Below are 21,693 nucleotides of genomic sequence, written 5' to 3' on the forward strand. Positions count from 1 at the left end.
CCTGCTGCTGCTCAGTCTCCAGTTGAGACGCTGCATACTCTTTAACTCTAGGACAGCTTCTAGTGAGCTAATAAAGGAAGGAATTTATGATATCAGGAGAGGATCAACATCAAGATCGTTACTCACGACAAATGCCCTTGAAAAAACACAAGGCAGGCAGTGGGGGAGATGCTATGTAGACAGAAGAGTCCTGAAATAGAAACTTGGTCCAGCATTTCTATGAGATGTCAGCAATTTTTAACTGAGCTTTGCAGGCAGATATTCAACCAATTGGAACTAATCCATTTCCAAAAGAGGTGAATCAATGTCTAGCAATTCACTAAGCCAATTGCCCAAGTGCTGGTTGTTAGAAATCTGTATTTCATTGCTTCATGAGGGTAGAGTCCACTGGCACGCACAAGTGCATCCAAGGAGGCAGCCCCAAAGTCTCTTCTGAGCTGACGGGAACAGGAACCATGGCTGTCAAGCAGAACATCTCAGGGCAGGCCCTAAACCTCTGTCGGTGTGGTATGAGACACCAGGAGGGGTGAGGGGGAGGGAGGAAAAAGTGCCGTCTAAACTAAAGAATAATGTTGTTCCTGAGGTAGTGAGTATAAACTGGCCTTGAGTATGATCAGGCTGCAAAGGAAAAGATGGTCTCTGCCCATCCAAGGGGAGAAGTTTCCAAATGAACTGGCACAGCAAGGGCAGAAGCTGAGATAGTTATCTGAATACAGAGATGGATACATTTCCTTGTGTGTTATGTAATGAATTTTTACTGAAATAAGAAGGAGCCGAATCAAATGGAAAAGGAAATTTTGCTTTAAATTGGCTTATGTTATGGCCAGAGATTGCAGTGATTTGCCACCAAACCAATGAACGAGCCAAGTGGGTTATTCAGGTCTCTGGCTGTAGAATGGGGTAACGCATTTACCTTTGCAGGACGCAAAGGATGGCCCAGAGCTTAAACATCTTGTTTAGGATTTGAAAGACTTTAAACTCCAATAAAGTAAAAATTGCACCCTATGGGTCTTCCTGAAGGACAGCTACTTCAGGTGGAATTCAACTTCCTTATTAAGATAGCTAAAATTAGAGGAGAGATTCAAGCTGAGATTCAGACATCTAAAAAGGAAGGTTTAGCCACTGCATGGATTATTTTATTTACATGGACTCAACCAGAAACAAAAATTTCATTTTGAAAAGACCCTAGTCAGGTCTTTCGCATGCAACAGCCGGAGCATTCCTGAAGGCAGAACACAAGGCATTATATTCAGCGTTAAAGGCAACACGGTGTAGAGCCTTACGGTCTTCATTCCTTGATGCAGCACCACTTAAACACAAAGAGTAGTCTATCTCACCTAAGGATACATGTCTAAAAGTTTGATGTCTGGTCAGAGTGGTCTAGGCTCCCTCTAGAGTCAGTGGAGAGAGGCAGACATTTCCAGAAGGTCAGCTGGAGATTTGGAAGTGTCCCTGATCAGGGGGTCTGCATGACTTGCGGAGAAGAAAAGCTTGCCTTTTCAATAGTCACTGTTCACTTTGGTAAATCCCATGTGGCAGCTTCTGTGAAACCTGTTCTGTTTTATGCCAGTTCTTATCTGCCCTATCTTTGAGCTTGGTTCTGAAAGCAATGACTCTGATCTGAAAAACTCTGTCATAAACCCCACCGTTCCTTAATATCCATGTTGACCATCCCAGCACAATACGCGTTTTTCCCTTTGGTACCCAGTGAGCGAGTGTGTGGGAATCTTTCTTTCAGCTGAGGCTGCTACAAACCGGTGGACAATGACTCATTTTCTTTCCCAAAATCTAACCAAGGAAGCTTCTTAGTGCTGGAGGCTCTGACGGTCAGTTCCTTTGGACGGACTGTGGTTTCTGAAAAACTAACCTGACACCTCTCTAAGGCCTGTATGAGAGCAAAAGCTATGGTCAAGTCTCGAAAGTGACTTGTTACTGTAAAGACGAAATACTCTCGCAGGGTTGAGTAAGGTGGGAACTCTTAACCTGTTCTTTAAATACATAAATTCATCTGACCCTTTTGTTGTATGGCCTTTCAGGAATACAATAGCACTGTTTATGACTTGTAGTTTCCCTGAAGATAGACCACTTTCTGATTAAGGCAGCAGGCTGAACCCAGAAAACGCTCCAGGCTGATCACTGAGGTCATATTTGGACTGGCTACTCAGGTGCCCAATGTAGACGTGCCAGACATTTCTCCACCCTTTTCTGAATAAGGCATGGGTCCCACAGGTTTGGAAAGTGGGTTGGCTAAATCACTCATGGATTTCTTGACCTTAGGTTTCGTAGTATTTGTGGTATACCAGATTTACATGGTCTAAATACAGCGTTGTATTGTAGCAAGTGGGATTCGATGCACTTTAATTTAGGCGTTTAAAAATTGGCATCTAGTCTAAACTGGTTATGTAGGCATTGGACCAGAGACTGATTCTCCTCAGATACCTCTCCTAGAGCAGGCTACGCTGCTCTCTGGAGAAGCTGATCTCTCTTCGTGGACTCTAGAGGGAGCCTGGATGACTGCTTTAGGGTAGATATGCAATTTCTAGATAGCTAAAATGAGGTGATACAAATCCTGACATCTCTGTTTCTTATCTAGCAATTAGTATTGTATTTCACTACCTCAGCAAAACGCAACATTCAGGTCTTGGACTCTGTGCCATTCCAGATGTCTTGTATGTATACTTGGATGAGAGACAGCTAGGAAGCAATATAGGTACCATACACAAAACCCAGGGATGGCGGGGAACTTTTTAAACACTGATGAAAGACTCTTGTTGCCATTAATTTGCTGGTGGATAGAAAAAATAATGGGAAAACTGGTAAATATTGCAGTTCTGCATAAATAAGAGAAAATTTCCTTAATCATTGAAGAATGTAAGAAAGTTATATCTATCAGTCACACTAAATTCTATCCTTCCTCATCGAAATGATAAAGTTTATCACAATTATTTTATAGCATTACACCTACTGAATTTTGTTGTGGACCTGTTTTGCTTCTGTCCTTGTCTATCTGCCTGTCAGCACTCCCGGTCCATATCTCAGTAACTTTTGAACCTGTTGCTCAATTTTAAATGAATTTAACAGATGGATGAGTCCTGTAAATATTAAGTTGCTGCAAGTTTTGTGAAAATACTTTGCTGGGTGGAGAAGAAAAATTCCAGAAAAGAGCTGCCCCCAAAGGAGAGGCTGCAGTGTGAACTCGATCACCAAGGAAGCCCTAGGATGGAGCCACAGGAAACGGAACTTGCTAAGAACTTTGCTCCTCTGTTCACAGAACTGCTTTTCTTTTTCTTTCTCTTTTGGCTAAGGCAGACAATTTTTCCTTACATCCTTCCCAAAGTTAAATAAAATTCATTTATTTTGAAGGATGCGTACACTGTAATCATGCCAGGACACTGCGGTCTGCTGAGTATGAGTGGACGAAGCCTAATTTAGAACTGTGTTATAAAAAGAAAACTAGAGATAAAATAGTTTCTCCCCCAAATCCCTGCCATATATTAAAGCTCTCTTAAGCACGTTTTCAGTGGTTTCCCTAAGTGGCCACCTACTTTTGCAATGCTGATTTCAGCAGCACAAGTTCACACAGGGAGAGCTTATCGGACAGAGCTTCACACTGGGTGTTACTGGAAGTGTCTGGAGAAAACCGATTTGCAGAAGGTTTCCAAAAGGAGAGAAAGGAAAAGGGGAAATAGGGAAAAGGGGGAAAGGGGAAAGGAAAGAGGAGGGGAAGGGATGGGAGGGGAGAAGAAGATAGGAGAGCGAAAAAGGAAAGGGAGAAAGGGGGAAGAAACCGCTTTCAAGCCCATATCTAAACTTCCGGATGCTGATCTTTTTGTTTGTTTGTTTGTTTTCTCAAAATCAGTATAGACAATAATGACAACGGGGGCCGAGAAGGACGTGCATGATGTAACCAGGTTTGCCGTAGATATACAGCTCTTCGTGCTGTAAAGTTATGAACTTTATAGTTCATAAAAACTAGAGAAAGCTCTATCAAAGTTGGGAACCGTGTTATAACAGCCCCTACCAAGACCAGTACGTTCCGCTCAGCAATGCATTTATAAATGGCTCCTATTCCAAGACTGTAGCTTCTCAGTAGATGAGTCGGGCAAGAAAGTCTTGCTCACAGATGGTGAGCAGAATCATGGAGAAATTCAGTGACTTGATGGCGCTCGTAAAAGCAGACTGATATAGAGCTGGCAATCGATCCCGAACCCCTGAATTTCTGCCATGTGACTTAAAATAATGTTGTCAGTGAATTTTAGTGATGTGCACGTAGGGTTTCAAGTTTGTTATCCGGATTCCTATTTCCCGTAACAGAGAGTGGCTAGCAGCTCCAGGTGTTTTGTTCCATCTAGTTCAGTCATCTGTCTTAAGAAAGAGTTAGCAAGCTTGGACTGCTGCTTCTTTGGTGCCTATTTGTAAAAAATGCACTCAAAAGATTTGGCTAATATGCCATATACAAAGGAACAAACTAGTAAGTTTGCCTTGTAGTGACTTCTTACGATGGTATATATGTAAATATATATATATGCATATTTTTACATATTCTTCTCTATATAGGGACTCATAAATAGCTAAATTACTTCTCCCAGCACTGTGGACAGACTATTTCAGCTAAATTTTTAACGGCTCAATAGAACTATTGGGATGAGATTCATCTCAACGAATATTAGTTCCCTTTTTGTCAGGCATTCAGTCTTAAACTCCCTCTGGAGACAAAGGAGATTGACAGACACCTTCTCAGTGATTTATATTGTAGGTACACAGATGTCTAAAATGCCCTCATCTCTTGGCGGGCTGTGGAGGAGTTTAAATCCTTACTTTGGTTCTAGAGGGGACTTAGAAAATTGGTTCAGGTTAGACTCCTTAATTTTAGAAGGTTAAAGTGAGGTGAGAGATATACGATGCATCAAGACCACTTTTCTTTAGAGCCAGTCGTTACTGTTATGGGTGACCCATCACACCAGAACTGTAGTTTTGCAGTAATTTTAGGTTGCTTCTATTGCCAGCAGAGATGAACTCATATTGACTTCCAAGCCTTTCTCAATCACCTTTTCTGCTGAGCTATCACATTCATGCAGCTTTCTTGAACCAGACTAGAGAACTGAGTCAGACTACAACTAATGACATTTTCAGTTGGATTAGTTTTAATCCAAGAGGTTCCTTGAACAGGCCAATTTGGTGGCCAAAGGAATTTCTGTGGCATTCTTTGGAAGAATATGGCATGGGAGGACAGGAATGAGCAGGCAGGTGAGCAGAGGGGCTGAGATCACCTCTTTGGCAGCACTGAAATTTATGCAGGCTTCAACAGATTAGGGAGCAAAGGCCCAACGGAGACTCATGTCTGCGCTGATAAGAGTGTTCTGCAACCTGCAAAGAAAGTTACTGCCTGTGTTGCACCCCCAAGTGCAAATATTAGCTTAATTCTCCATGGCAAAGTTTAACTAAAATGCAAACAAATAAGCTGAGTTAGACTGAAGAATAAGGTTTTTTTTTTTGGGGGGGGGTGGGCCTGGGTACCCCTCCCTCCTCATTGTTAACATCAAGTCACCAGGAAAAGTAAGCTTTCCATTTCTGTCTGCTCTGAGAGGCTAAACCAGTGAGAGCTGCAGGGCTAGGTCTATACTGCTTGTATAAAATCACAATTGTTTGCTAAATCCAGTTACTCATGTGTAAATTGTTTGAAGGCACCATTGTATAACTGGAATGCAAATATGATGTAATGAAGAGTGAGGGAGAGGCTAGTCTGGGGAATTTTTCTTCACTCAGTGCTTTTGCATAGGGTTTTAATAGGCCTTAAGCGAGTGATTTATCTAACTTTAACCATTGAAAAAATGAGCATTTAGTCATGCACGTTCCTTCATCTGTTAGTGGCAAGAGATAGGATTTACTAGAATGCAATTCATCCCAAATGTCTTAGGAACTTACTTTAAAATGGGAAGATTTGCCCCCTGGAAGTGTTGCTCTGTTTCTTCATTGATGGAGGGTGCAACTACGTTGGAATATATTTAGATTTTAGATGACTCAGGGTAGGTGAGACAAATTGCGCTCGCGTTTGTTAACGTCCAAGTTTCTTCACTGGTAAAATGGGCATTCCAGGAGATGCAAGCAAACTGCGCTCTCAAGGATGTGTGTCCTCTCACTGGTATTAATCCAAATCTCCTATGACACTTCCACTAGGAAAGAAACAGGCTGTGCTGGGTTAGTCCACATCTATTCCCACGCTGAATGGCTTCTCTGCATGGGTCAGATAGGTTGTACATATGTGCTGACTGCCTAGCTGGTTGCTACTAAGCTCATGCATAATGACTGAATTTGACCTGCCCATCTCGCTTTGGGGCACTGTTTTTTTTTCCCATCAGATGTCCAACCCTGTTTCCTAGAAAATAAGATTACAAGGGACCCTCACAAATCCCATGGTCATTTTCAAATGAAGACAAAGTCTGTGAAGCCTTCTTTTTTCCTCTGCTCAGCTACTGACTTTCACGACTCTCGTAAGAACTTTCGTATCTTTGAGACTCCCAGCCCCCTTTCAGTTGAAATTCGCTGGAGGTTTCCAGCATTATTACAGAAGGAACTTGCAGCCAAATGGGAAAACAGCTCAAGCACATAAGCTTTATTTTTTCAGGAAATTAAGCTAATAATGCAGTCTGTTCTTTTACGGTTTGGAGAAAAAAAAAGAAAGAAAGAAAAAAAAAACCCTGAGTGTATTTTGAAGTCAGCTTTATCTTATCTGGAAATACAGTTTACACATAAATGAATGCTTACTGCTTATATGACTACCGGAGAGAGCTAAGGTTGTTTAGGTGATACAATTTAACATGCCGTATATTAACAGATTAAGTTATTTTAGAGTTTAACCCTAAAACACCAAAAGTCATTTGGTTGATATTATCTGTTTTTGTAAGAAATACAGTATTGCTGTGATTTGTTTTGCGTTAAAGTACTTCAGTGCACTTTTGGCCTGAGCAAGGTTTTTGGGAGTCTTAATTTCAGTTGAAGACAGAGGAACATGTAAATATTTAAATGATGTGTTTGAAACGATGTCATCACTCTGTTTCTCCACATAAAAAAAAGGATCATGAACTTCAACTGAAGTAAAGGGGATTTAAGTTTGGCTCTAGGAAAACTTTCTAACAAGAAGTATAATGAAAATCCAAAACTGCCCGGAAAGAAGCACATGGTTTCTTTCATTGGAGGTTTTAAGAACAAATATATACAGGATAGAAAAGGCTTCACAGAGTTAGAGATGACCACGGGACCTCGGAGGGTCCCTTCTTACCTTTCTTTTCTAGAAAACAGGATTGCCTGTCTCATGGGGAAAAAAGAAATCCTGGTCAACAGAAGCCGATAATGTCTCCAAGTCAACAAACTGTGGTGTAGGATACACATTTCCAGAGTCACAATGCACGATTTTTTAATAAGGTTATTAAGAAGAATAATTAAAGTAACTGTGCTTTTCAGTCTTTTGGAAATGATGCAGAAGGCCTTTCATTGAGGAAGGCTAGGCATTTGATGCCCAGGATTGCATAGTCATGGCTGTGCATGTGTTGGCTGGAGATGATTCTGTATTGCCAGTGAAAGAGGCCTTTCAGTCCAGCAAGTAAACTGGGAGATGGATTTTCCCTTGGATAGATCCTGATTTGTTCTTATCAGGGGTATTTTCTCAAGCTGAGACTCTAAGTCACCTCAAGGGGCACTCAGCCCTTGATTTCAGGCACAAAAACTGTGGTCACCGCCTTCCTTCCCTTGTGGCCACGTCCTAAGAAACCCCAGAAAATGCCAAGTTTTAAAAAGCTGAACCACTGTTGAAGAGAGATGAAAGCAGAGACCAGTGGTAGCCACTAGAAGGGGTCAGGTGGTATATAAAGAAACTGCAGGCCTGGTTTAGACCTTCAAACATGACTCTCCCCTGAGGCGAGCTTTGCTGACTATACAAGAAAGCCATAGGCAGAGGATGCTGAGACGAACCCAACAAGGGAGTAAGCATGTGATGTTATTACAGCAACCCTTGTCCCTCCTCACCTCATTCTCATATCACCTGTACCTCCTGTGTAATGGAAGGGTTGAGGATAACACTTCCAAGGCCAAACACTGATAACTGATAAAAATAAATCTCTTTTCCATCCACTTTGGTTCGTTGAGTTCAATGGCTGAAAAGATCACAGATACATATTTCTCAGACTGGACTAGAAGGAATCCTCACTGGTGAAGCCATTGGAAAATGTCTGGGCTTGTAGTAAGGTTAAAATGTAATCTGGAGGGAAGCAACCAATGTTTCAGGGAAAAATATCAATCTTAAGATGTCTTAAGAAATCTGCCTTAGTGCAGGTGACACTCATGCTCCTTTGCTGGGCCAAGTGCAGATCAACATGACTGAGCATGGCCTGTGGTAAAACTAAACTGACTTGCATCATTTGGCATCCTGAGGAGCTGCGAGACCGTGCCTAAATGCATTCTGCAACAGTCTGTGAGTCTGTATCCTCAGCCACCTGTGCCTGAGGCCCTGGATGGGCTATCGGCTAGGTGGGCCACATACCCTGATCAGACCTCACAGCTCTTGTGCCTGAAGTTAGGTGACAAGTTTTCTTGAGAAGAGATGAAGGATAGAGTTTTAAAAGATGTTTAGAGACGTGACTGTATTCATACAGTATTCACTGAGGATCACCTCCTGGCTCTGTCCTGGGAATTGCACAGCAAGCTTTCAAAACAACCTGCAGGCTGCCTTAAATAATCTGCAAGGATCCTTAAATTTGTTCTTTTCTCCCATACTGGCAAGACTTTTTTTAGCTCCGCTCACAAACTATCCTCCTTGATGTCACGTCTTAAGCTTGAGGTGAAGACCAATACCTGCAGACTACAATTTCAGTGCATATACCACCAAGTTGCTTGGCCAGCCTGATGAAGCACGTGCATGTGTGTGTGTGTCTGTGTCTGTGCACGTGCAACCATTCCCTACTAGGTAAAATCAGGACTGCTCAGTCACATTTTCGGGCCAAACCATATAACGTCTGCAGGTTGATGTGAGCGTGAGGAGGGAAGGTTGCAGGGCAGAGGGAACAAGCAGGCCTTCCTGTAGGATTGGGGGGATCTGAAATTTATCTTTCTGTAGTCATGAGTATTTCTGCCTGGTCACCATCCAAAGTGTGGTGACTACTGCAAAGCTCTGCCATAGCTGCAAAGCTGTTGCAATATTATGACAAGCAGTTCTCAAATCCCAGGGCTCTTGTGAAATGCTAGGAAGTTTATGGCCCACGGCGTTTCCTTCCCTGCCGAGCAGGATGAAAAAGAAAGAGTTTAGTCGCCTTATCAGAAATGAATGAATGGACAATCTGCTGTTTATCTGTATATAGCTAATGGTCCTAAAAGCAAGAAGCAGTTAACAGCCAGCAAACTCCTACCATGAGTACGGCAATGGCTAATGCCCTAGGGATTTTTTTTTTTCCTCCTTAAACACAAATTAATCATGCAGAACTGAAACAGTTTCCTCTGTGCTCCTGCTCTGATTGCACAGGCAAAGGTGAATAAAACAAAGTTTCAGAGGAACTCCGATGCCATTTTCTATGTTTTTTAGGGCAGTGGTGGAAATCTCTTTTTAATAGCTTTTTTTGTCTTCTCGTCATTTGGCAAAAAGAGCTCCGTTTCAGCCACCTGAGCCCTAAGGCAGGAGGTTTAGTCATGGCTGTGGGATCACAGCAGCCCCCCAGCTCAGCTCCAGGACCCTTTTGGAAGAAGGCAGCCATGGCCTGATGGGTCTTTACACCCACAGATTTACTGACGCAGCTGGGAAGAACCGTCTTACTTTAGCCTCCGGTACGGGGATGAAGAGTTTTTGGTGTGAGCTAACATATGGGTGAATGCAATACCTGCAAACCAGAGGAGGACTCTTCCCCGGAACACTTGGAAGGTGAGGATAGGGGCAGTGGGGACCCAAGACATGTCAACTTAGCCCTGTTATCCGCTCCTCACTCCATGATTCCTGCTGCCCTTGCTTTCTACCTTGCTTAGGAATATTGTCCTCCCTGCCTGAATTTTCTGTGGGATCAACACTTGCTTCAAACCTCTTTCTCAAAGATGTGGCAAGGTGCCAAGCACTTTGCCATTCGCAGACACCAAGACAGACTTCCTCAGAATCAACTGTTTCTTAAAAAATAAACAAATAAACAAATGTTAGGATGTATCCTGCTACTCCCTTTTTTTAACCTAACCCTCCCTATGGGCTAGTAGAGAACTTGATCTCATGCCTTCTGACCTAAAGTGTAGAGGTCAGCTGCTGGAGCTGAACTGTGACCTGTTAGTAGGAATAAGCTGCTGCCCTGCTGGCAGATATGTCTTGTAAAATGTCAAGCATATTGTGGGCTCATAAAGAACGCACTCTGACCAAGAATGATAAAAAAGAAAATGCTGGCACGTTTGCAAAGGCTATCTGCAATACTTTATCCTTTTAATCAGCACTACCCCCAACAAACTCCAAGCCATCAGAATTGCTGTAACATTACCCTGCTTTTGGATATCCGCTCTAAAATGTGTGCCTATGCCCTGGGAGGCAATAAATCCAGAAAGTCCAAGAAGAAAATGTTTATCATCTCATCCGTTTGGCATCATGGGAAGGGAAACTTCCTCCGTCATATTCACTAGTGAGTTCATGTCCATCTGGGGGGCTTTATATTGGTGCTATTTCAAATCTTCTGAACAACACCTCCTCTGCTGCACTAATTGCCTTACTTGTAGGCTGATTTTGAAAATAAGCTGTAGAAACCAATCATGCAGCAAAGTTTAGTTCAGAAGTGCTTCGCAGTCTTTCTAAATGCATTGGAGACAGGCACTGTAAGGAAAAGGTCTCTGTCTCTATTTGAGCCTGCTGGATGTCTTTAGTGACTTGTTCTCCTTTCACTCACCCAATCATCTACAAAGGCCGTGTGCAGTAAGTTCCATCCAGACTTGGTTGGATGCCCTCCTACTCATGCTGAAGTCCAATTGCCTTTTGCTACGGGCACAATTTTGTTATGGGCTACCAAAAGGACATGAATATCAAAGAAAATTTATTGCTGTTATTATTCTGATCAGGGTTTTAACAGCCTAATCATAATATGGCAAGCAGTTATTTTTAGTTCAGTTACAATGATTCTAACATTTACAGTCAAAATTACCCATTTGTTGCTAATTCCTATTGATAATGCAATTACAATATTATTATTATGCGCCAGCCTCCTAGTAGCTACTACCCCTTTCTCTGGCCTTATGTTCACCCTTCCTGTGGACATTACAGCAAGTCATCAGCAAGCCAAGTCCTTTACAAGGGGGAGTACAATGTTGACTGTCTGGGTTTTTTCTCTCCCAAATTTGGCTCGATTCAGAGCTGGTTTTATATATTTTAAAATGTTTATTGCTAACGCTTTTTTTTCTGATTGCCTTAGAAAAATTGTTTATACAATAATTGCGCACTTTTATTTGTTCTTCCACATATATGGAATGATTTCTTTTAGGGTAAAACCACACAGCTGCACAAATCTAAGCAAACTGTAAGTTAAAAACATATTAAAAATAGTTAGACAATTTACTAAAACAAACCCAAAACCACATGGTAGGAAATGAACACCTGACCAGTGGATAATTTTATCCTTATGGCTCGGACAAGTTAGACAAGGGTCATCTGACACTAAAGCAAATTGCAAGCGCAGCACAAGTTTCTTAAATAATTTTGAAAATATTGCTAAAATCAAAAACAACTGAAGGCAACTGAAGAGGCATGCCACAAAGAAAACGTTCAACGGAAGGATGATAGAAGGTGGGTACTAAATATCCGCGTGGCTTAGTTCATAAAAACATCTACTTTTTCCCTCAGTGCTCGCCTCTGCCATGCATGCAGAGGTCTTGAGATGCACAGGCTGGCCTTTCTGGCGTCTCAGAGATGTTGCTTCTGGTTTTGGTTGACTTCACAGCTGTCAGTTAACTAAAGCAGATCCTCCCCTGAACAACAAGCATGCATCTTGCAGCAGAATTTTATTCATCAACAGCTCTTTGTAAAGCAAGTCATAAACATGCATAAGCTCCTGCAGTGTTCTTATTAGCATCACCAGGAAGGGAGGAAGATATAATTCTTACCTAAAGAAGATGGAAATCTTAATCAGACAGATGACACAGCTGCACAGGCAGAACAAGGGACGACGGAATAACGTGCTCCTATATTTGTGACTGCAATTAAATTTCACAAATTCTGGAATTTCATTCTAAAAATATTAGTTTTCCTAAGAATGAAATGCTCTTTGAAAAGAGGCCCAACAACAGAACGATCCACTGGTCTGCTGGTGTTAACTGGAGATATTCCATTGACTCCAATGAAGCTCTTCCTGCCAGTACACCCTGGCCGTCTGTGAAGGCGTTGTCAATAATGACCATGTTATAAAGCCTTTTGTGAAAGCTGTAGCCTGCTTTTCTTCTAATTTTCACAAATATAAAATTAGCCAGTGCGTAGAGGAAGCAGGACTGATCAAAGTATGTGTGTGCTCTGCAAAAATGTCTCAAAAGATGCTAGCCGGAAGTGCATGCAGGTACTGAATCAAGAAGATAAGAATTTGCCGTCAGGCCCATTCCTATGAGATGCTAAGCAACCTGAGCTCTCCCATTCCATCCAGCAAGGGCTAAGCATGCTCAGTACCTAGCAGAATTAGACTTGGTATATCTTGCATTTATTTGTTCCTGGTAGCATGTATTCAGCACAGTCTACCTCAGTCCCAGCACCACATCTTGGCTTTTCCAGGATAATCTCGGATTAGCTCCATCAATCAGCCACTTCTGTTCTTCCTCTTGCGACCAGATTGTGTACGTAGTTCTTCTTTTTCTACTGATGAGGTTAGAAGTGAAATGTAGGAGAATCATAGACAGCATTTTGCTAGGTAAACTTCAAAGGAATTTCTCAGTCTTTAGAAAGCAAGAATGGTAGTGAATTCAACTCAATGGGAAGCTGTTTTTTCAGAAACAGATTCCCTAGAGGAGAACGTCATTTGAGAAGATCCTTTACAGGTCCTGTGCTCACTTGAATATATGTTGAAGGCCTAAGTGTACCAATTAATTTAGGTCTTGACTGAGAGGCAATTGGTCTCTTGAGCAACAGGAAGACGAGAACAGACAGATAGAAAATAAGAGGAAAACTAGGAGCTTAAACACTTTGACAGATTGTCAGACTTGGTCAGACTAGATGCTTAACTTTTACCTGGCTCAAGCAATTATAATAAATCTCACGCTTATCTTCTTATTGTAAACCAGACGAGAATAAGAAGTGTGATTTTCAAGATAAGTGTAATCAAATCCTACTGCTGCAGCTATTCATAATAGTAGGCATGGTTACAACCTGATTTAAAGAAGGGAGTGAATATGCAACCATACAACCCTGGCTTCATCTTGTGGTGCTGGAAAGTTCGCTTAGGATTCCTACACTCCTATCTACAAAAAGCCTCGGTAGGGACATGGAAAGCTGTTGCAACTAATACACGTTGAACTTGGTGTTCTTATGTGCTGTTTGCATGTGGCCAATACACATGGTCCTGCGGACTGAACATCCAGCCACTATTGCTGAATATTCAGAAACCATGGGCAAATACACTTTTCCAGATTGAGTAAAGAGAGGCAGAATTAAGGGAAGAGTGGCTCAAGTCTCTCTAATCCACCCCAATTAATTCACATATGAAAACCGGAGCAATTCTTCTGGAGACCCTCTCTTGGCACAGTCTCACCTAGACAAAAACTATCAGCTCCAGCTGCCTTAATAAAGAACCCGACATAGTCATTGCCACAGTGTTCTATTTTATTTTTGGCTTTTCCCAGATGAACTGCAGCTCAGTTCTCTTTTGCAGCTAATGTTTAACTCTCCTTGCAGTAAAGCAGCTTTTTACAGATCTTGTTGGAAGGGATTGAGGGTGGTGGAAAGTAGTTTAAAAATTAATAGAGGTATTTTTTTTTCTTAATTGAACTATAAATGCTATTTTAATGGGTAGCCAGTAACGTGAAAGCCCAGTCAGGAATTCATCTAGAAGACTGAGAGCCAGCCATACGCTCGCAAAATGGTCCATTCTCAGAATAAGTATGAAATATAACTCATATTTCCTGTGGGTCGTGGTTTCATAATGCACAATGCTACCAACAGTTTTGCCATTCCTCCAATTTCTCACGACTTTGGGCAACTTTTTAAAAGGTAATAGTGAAAAAAGAACCTTTCAAGGGAAACATTCCCGGTAATAAGTTTGTCCCTTGTCTTAGTTCAGTTATTTGAGCATGATTCAATCCCTTCATGGCTTCTGGTACGGTTTTTTTGTTTGGTTGTTTTTTTCCTTATATTTTTATAAAGTCACTATCCGACACAGGTCAGATAAACCATGCCTAAAAGTGCTGATTTCCCACCACTGACAACAAAAAGCTGTAGTGATGAGCCTGAACTTGATGCATGGATCTGGAGCTGATGCCCAGCCTAGCTGTCTGAACTGTGGTGAATCTTAGCTATTGGTTTGGACAAAATGGATGTCTGTGTTACTATTTAGTCTTGGCCTTGAGGCTGCTCTGATACAGCATGAGCCCCATAAGCTGCCCTTTCATATCTGCAGTGTACAGCCAGATAAGAGCTCCCTGTCCCTCAAGCTCGCCGTTTCGATGTACTCTGGGTTCTCTTGCAGGGATACACGACAGAGTCCTCAAAGGCATTAGCTTTGTCTGTCCTTTTGGGCTTTTCTCTATTCCAGGACAATGCAGTAAGGAAGTAAAGTGCCGGAGGACTGAAGGAATCAACAGGGCATTGTAGGCACATTGCTTACCAAGTGTTTTGGGTGCTTGGAAAAAATTTCAAATACATAACAAAAAGGAGTTATGGACAGGATGCAGCCGGGACTGCACTGATATCATGAAATGGCATTCAGAAGAGCTCTCTGCAGTAGGCTGACAGGCAGGTAGCATAGGTGGTCAGATGCATGGATTTGTGTGCCCTTTGTTTTGACTCTAGCCAAAAAAAATGGCCAGAATGGAAAAAGAAAGGAAGCAGGTCCTCCGAGACAGTTACATATCCAGCTTCCCTAGAACTGAGGAGATAGCCCTGTTATTTCAGTGAGAATTAAAAAGCTTCAAATATTTCTGAAAATTGTGACCTGTATCTTTCTTCTAGGTATGCCGGCACAGGTAAATAAGACTGATAAGATTGATCAAAGGCTGAAGGGACTGTCTCAAAGACGCAAAGGAATCCAGAGGCATGACAGGGATTTACATCTGGGTCTGCTGAGTTGGGGGCTAAACTCTTCTCTAAAGATAGCAAAGTACCCTTCTCCACAAGGAGCAAGAATGCACTTAAAGACACATAAATGTGTGCCACTCTTCAGTCCTGGTGGTAAAATAAGATCCAGAGCAGCTAGAAGAGGTTGACAAAAATCTTTTTTTCTTGGTGAGTAAGCAACAGAATTGCTTAAACAAATTTAAATAACAAGGGTATTATTTCTGATGCACGGATCTCCAAAGTCTTAACCAGATAAAATAAAATGTGTACCTATCCCAAATATGTCAGCCAAATGCTCTCAAGGCTCTATTTCAGGTGTAGGAAGTTATTCATTGGTCATGTTGTAACTCAGTGTCACCTATATTGGAACCAAACTGCTCCAGGCACTCAAAAGTGCTTTCTGATTTCCAGCCTAAGTCCATTTTGGGTCAATCTTTAACCTCTCTTCCTGTGCAAGTAATGACCTTCAGCATAAATGAATAACTCCTTCCCTAGTGGGAGTTCTCCCATGTGTTTATATCCCCATTCAGTGTCCATCTGGCTGGGCTAAGCATGATAAACTCTTTGAGTGTGCCTATCCTGGTACGTTGGCACACTCTTTGTTTTGCTCTTGTGTCTTTGTTTCCTGGTTGTGCACGCAGTTCACATGTTGTTTTGCTCTGGGGTGATTATCCAGTTATTTGGCTGGGCCACTATGTCTTAAGGTTCACACCATGCCTCTTGGTATGGAAACCACAGGGCATTCACCGGTATGTAGGCAAAGATAATATATTCATAGTTTTGATCACCCCTGACCAAACAGCTTCTCCCTGACCACCTAGGGCAGGCAGCCCACCACTGCGTCTGTCCAAGCAACTGTTTACTTTGAACTACTTACAAAAACTGTCTTAACAGTCAGTGCAGGGAGACAGGTGCCTTTAGAAGGGATTCATTCTGTTCTAAGGTAGATGTTTAAGACAGATCAAGCTTATTGCTTGGTCGAGAGACCTTTCTTTCTCCCTTGATGCTAAGGGTTGTCTACGCAGTTGAGATTATAAGTGGGATTCATCTCACCTAACTTCAGATGCCTGTGTTGACTCTTTTTCATCTGAGGTCATGCCTAAGACTCCTCTATAGTCCATGGGGAGAAATAAGAATCTATAGGGCATGATTCATCTCACCTGTTTCTCATGTGTCTTTGAGATGCTTATTTCTGTCTATGGACCGTAAGAGAAGTTGCATCACCACTGATTGTGCTGTACTGGTGCAGAGACAGCAGCAGAGACCTGAAATTTCCAAAGCTGTCTGTGCAGTGGTTATCTCCAAGGCAGTTATGAATTTTTTGCAACCCAGGAGGTCTCACTTGATGTTTATCACTGATAGGCTTACAAGACCATGACCTTGTATCACCCACGTAGTTTTGGAAAGCTACAGAAGATATTAAGAAGTTGTTCAATTGAATTACTTTGTTGTGGTAGGACATCAGGACTGGGATGCATCCTACCTAATTTTGTATTAATCTAAACCAGAAATAGGCACTTCTGTTCTTCTGACCATAAGCCATATTCCTCCGACCATGACCTAAAGTCATTGACTTGTGGATGAGAAGGATTATACCCTCAACTCCATTGGATATATTGATCCACCTCTACTGACTGTGAAGGTATCCTGAGGTAACTAGTTCAAGTGGAAACATGTCCATTTCCTCAGGTGAATCCTATGTAAGAATAAAGAGGAAGGCTGAAAAGAGGGTGGGTGGGTAGGAATCCACTCAGTTACACTTATCTCATGGAGAAGAACGAGAGGAAAATAGGAAATGTCTGAACAGGAGATCAAGGAGACAACAGTTTCATGGCATCATTGAAAGAGGAGAACAAAGACTGAATTGTTTGGAAGGAGAGCGGAAACATTTTTCAGGAGAAGCCCTATCCAAAGGAAAATGGGTGAGGAAGAGGATGAATTAACTGCATATTTCAGAGGAGAAGTGCTACAGCCACCTTGGCAACAAGCCTTGAGCATTTTGTTAGTCAGGGCTACAACCTTTCCTCACTGTGTCACTGCTGTATGGGTACCTTTTACCGCACACTGCTGAGATGCTTAATTCTGAGTTCATTATCGCGGCTTACTTTATAGTGAATGAAATGAAATAGGCATCTTTCTTTGGTAAATGATTAACTAGACCTGTCTTAGTCGACCCACTTAATATTGGACAAATTGCCCTTCAGAATTTTGACCTTAAGAAAGATGATTCTTATCTTAATAACGCAATTTAAATAAAACAGCAAGACTCCTCCTATAAGAAAGGAAATAGGAGACTCCAGAAGGAGATTCATAGTGTTTTAAGAGAAATAGTGAAGGCAGGTGGGATAAAACATGAAATCAATGGTATCTTTTTCCCCTGATTTAAAAAGAGATGAATCAACAATGTAGGGTAGATCTTGAGCTTTTATGTGGCTAAGATTGGATGAAGTGATTGCCTTCCAGCTTGTCTGTAGTCACTGGCGTGTCATACCACCCCTGTCTCAAAACGGTGCATGAAGGTACCTATCACTGAACTGCTCCAGGCGCTGGGAAAGTGACAGTCTCTTAAACCATATTTGTGCCATATTTGTACCATATTTAGTACTTGCAATGAATAAAGTAGAAAATAAGTACTATATCTTTCAAACTGAGGACTTAACTTGGTGTGAGAGAAAAGCACACCACAAACAGAGAGAAGACTTGTCCTTCAGCACCTCGATTCTATGTATTGTAATCTTGGAGCATCAGAAGCAGCTTCTGTACTTTGCCTCGGGAAAATAGGCTCAAAAGCTGTAAACAATTCCAATAAGTCAGTTGCTGTTCACACACAGAATGGTTGAGGTTGGAAGGGACCTCTGGAGAGCATCTAATCTAACCTCCCTGCAGAAGCAGGGTCAGCTACAGAATGCTCCCCAGGATCGTGTCCAGATGGCTTCTGAATATGTCCAAGGATGGAGACTCCACCACCTCTTTGGGCAACCTGTTCCAGGGCTCAGTCACCCTCACAGTAAATAAGTTTTTCCTTATGTTCAGAGGGAACTTCCTGTTACTTTAAATTTTTAAAGTGAACATTTAGCTGAAAGATACTTGTATTCACAATGATTAGGAGCCTAACTCAGGGAAGAATTGAGTTTTGAGTATGACCGCTTTTTTCCAAAGGCACCAAAGAAAAAAAAGAGACGTAAGTTAGATCCATGATGTACCATCTATGCCTTTGAAAATATCCTATATTCAGACTCTGCCCCAATAGCCATTCTTCAGAGGCCTGTATAGTCAGTGGAGAGACTTTGTCCTGTGCCACAGTCTTCTAAATTCAGACCCTAACTCACTGCATTGACTACTTAACAAACCCAGATCACAGACTCACAGAATCACAGAATGGTGGCCAGGAGGTGGTCTGAATTGCTGATTACTCTCTTAATCTTTGCTGCCTTTCTGAGAGATAGGATTACAGCCAGAGTGACCGCGAGAAAAGCTGAGATATCTTCCAACTCTTAATCAGTATTAACTCATACAGAAATACGTACCAGGCCCTTGCTGGCCTGAAGGCAGCTATAACACCATGACATCAGTCCTATGGCTAGGCTTGGGTAGCTTGCTTGTATATATAGATACACATACGCATTGGGAACAGCTTGCAGCCCATGCTACCCTGATAGCTGTCCACGGGCCAGGGACCATTTCCAAAAGTCAATTTGGAAGCGGAAATCCCTTTCTGAGGAGTAACAGACCTTTAAAATAGTCACACGGAGCATTTATTGCCAGTTGGCCTCAGTGCGTGGTCCATGCCCGATTAACTTACTACTATAGACACAGTCAGTGTGTGCAGAGCTCTGCAGGAGCTGAGAGTCACTTCTCTACCCAGAGGCTGTTTACTGGTGGTATCTCTGCTTCTGTGGTTCCTGAAAAAAATGACTGGCCGTATTCTTCCTTTGTGCAAGGCAGTGTCTTCTGATGAGTCCTGCTGAGGTGCTCAAAAGGCAGTCATTGTCTAAAATTAAAATAAAAATGGTGGCAAGGTGCCCTTCCAAAAGAAAAAAAAAAAGTACAAGTTTGGCTTACCACCCCGATTGATTTCAGTAGTGACTGAGCTGTAAGAGCATCGGACAACTCAGTTCTTCAGCGCTAAAAGAAAAAATGAATGACCGGACATTGCTGGGGGAAGGGGAGATTGACCAGCGAGTCAGTTTGCTAGGACTGCATATGCAATCATAGCCTCCCTGAATAATTTTTGATACAAGGCCATTTTCCGGTTGCTAATTAAAACTATCTTGTTTAGAGAACAGTGACCTTCAGGCTGCAAACAGCTGCTGGATTCATAGCTTCCAGGAGGGAAAGGCTTGGGAGTCCATGTTCTTTTGAATTTACTAAAAAAGTCACGATGGAAAAGAAGAACTGAAGGAGGTGAGACAGTTTCAGTAAGCAGTCCAAGGATCCAAGCATGTGCTGCTACTCAAGACAAAACGATCCTCACCTCTGCTTAATCAAGTGTTCCTACTCTTCTGTCTTGTATCCTCACCAGTCTGTGCACCACTGTGTAGTGAGACGGACCAAGTGGGCAAGTTAGTTTTCAGCCAGAGCAATTAGTATGACAATATATTGTCACACTAATGGCACAAGAAAGTGAGCAGAGGCCACTCCCTGTCGCAGCGCTGTGGTCTGGTTGACTTCACATATCTGTTAGACTGCAGCCTTAAAATAATGCAAATAAATGGCCTTCTTTCTACAAAAATAGATGGAGGTCAAGGGCCAGGGCTAAAGGGTAAGATCTCGGCAAGACCGCATATAAGACTGAAGGCAAAATGCAGCCAATGAACTCAGAGTGGAGACATCTTCCCAGGAAGGCAGGAACAGAGTTTGCGCTATGTCACATGTGCAACTGAATGGTGGAACGTTATGGAAACCAAAATCAGAAATGGGATAAAAAGGGATTAGAGAAATTCCTGGAACACAAATCCATTGACTTAGAAAGTCCTAAGCTACTGATCTCTCAAAATTGGTAGGATACAGCCAGGGGAAATGCAGCTTTATCGTTGTCTTTTTTTCTTCTGCTTTTTTCTTATTGCTCACCGTCGGAGGAAGGACACTGGGCCGGGCAGACCCTTGGCCCATACCAATGTGGCTGTGCTTATCTGTGACCGTGCTCTGTAAAAGAAAAGAACTCAATCATTTGCCTTGACTGGATTTGTCTAGTTTCAGGTTGAAGGTCTGTAACAAATAGTCGAAGAAACAAACATATATTGTGCCCGGTGCACCCTGATAGACACAAAGTTTGGCACTTGTGCTTCAAAACACAGGGTCTCTGTCAATGGGATTACTTTGCAGACACACTGAGGCTGTTTGTAGTCACGGCCTGTTTGCATGCTCCCTCCTTCCTGCCCCGTTTCCCCAAAGAGTGAACACTAACCAAGTTTTTTCCTGCCAAAACCCAAATCAGTCATTTTTCAAGCAGGGCTTTTTACTGCACTTGGTGTGATGAGCAATGCAATGTGTATGCAGACATTCAGGCCACTTCAAAATCACTGACGAGTCCCTTCTTGAAGCTGAAGATTTCTGAGCTATCCCAATCCACAATAAATCTCCACCCAAGGAACAGGGAAGAAACCAGTAACGTGGGGGGTATGCTGGTCTTTTGTAGCACTCGGTATTCTCAGCCTGTGTTTTCTATCTGCAGGGCACGTGGTAGATGCATATGTAGGCTTTGCATTGAAGATCATCAGGAAAATACAAAGTGTCAGTTCATTGTGTTTGCTTCCTTTCTGGGCGCTGCAGGATTAAAAAAGGTGTACTATGGTAGGAGACTCCATTTAAAGTTAAACTGAGGTCAAGGTGTATCTTGCTGGATCTGAAACTGTAAACACGTCTAACTTAAACCAAAATACTTTGTCCAGTTTGTTCTTGCTTCCCATTGCTAGTGAGAACAGAGTTTGTGAGAATGAAGCAAGCACTGCAAAAAGTCAACATATGTTATTTCCTGTTTGTACTCATAATGGGGTCAAAGTCATGAAGATATGTTGTTCCTGTGGGTATGCCAACTCAATCATAGTTACTTATCCTCAGCAAATTTGGTTAAAAAATGTCATTGCAACCTCCCACCTTCAGCTGTGGTCAAAAGAGATTACCTCACCTAACCATGTTAAGATTTGCATGGCTCATCTTGATCAGGAGCAAAACTCCACTTCAGCAAAGCATTTGCCTAATTTCACATCTGTGCTTAAACATCATCATCTTCTGTCGGACCTCTGCATGGATCTGTTTACTTAATCAGTTCTCCTTTGGTTGTGTTTATCCCAAAGAGTGAAGATGGATTTGAACTATTCTGCAAATGCTCCAAGCTGGCACAATTCCAGCATGTTCTGGATTGCAGTAAGCAAGTGAGTGAATTTACGGGCTCTGGAACAGAAAATACTTATAGTCTAAATGCTTAAGTCTATCTTCCCCAC

The 21,693-nt window shown here is 42.2% G+C and overlaps 1 long non-coding RNA gene across 1 annotated transcript; it reads left to right on the plus strand.

The window, feature by feature from the left end:
• The first annotated feature begins 376 nt into the window (after positions 1-376).
• Positions 377-21,625, plus strand: LOC138066253 (uncharacterized). The gene is made up of 3 exons (XR_011139490.1): positions 377-481; positions 9,767-9,904; positions 21,547-21,625. It is a non-coding gene; the product is annotated as an uncharacterized lncRNA (long non-coding RNA).
• The last annotated feature ends 68 nt before the right edge of the window (positions 21,626-21,693 follow it).

The sequence above is a fragment of the Struthio camelus genome, chromosome 2 (assembly GCF_040807025.1).
Source record: "Struthio camelus isolate bStrCam1 chromosome 2, bStrCam1.hap1, whole genome shotgun sequence".
NCBI classification, from domain to species: Eukaryota; Metazoa; Chordata; class Aves; order Struthioniformes; family Struthionidae; genus Struthio; species Struthio camelus.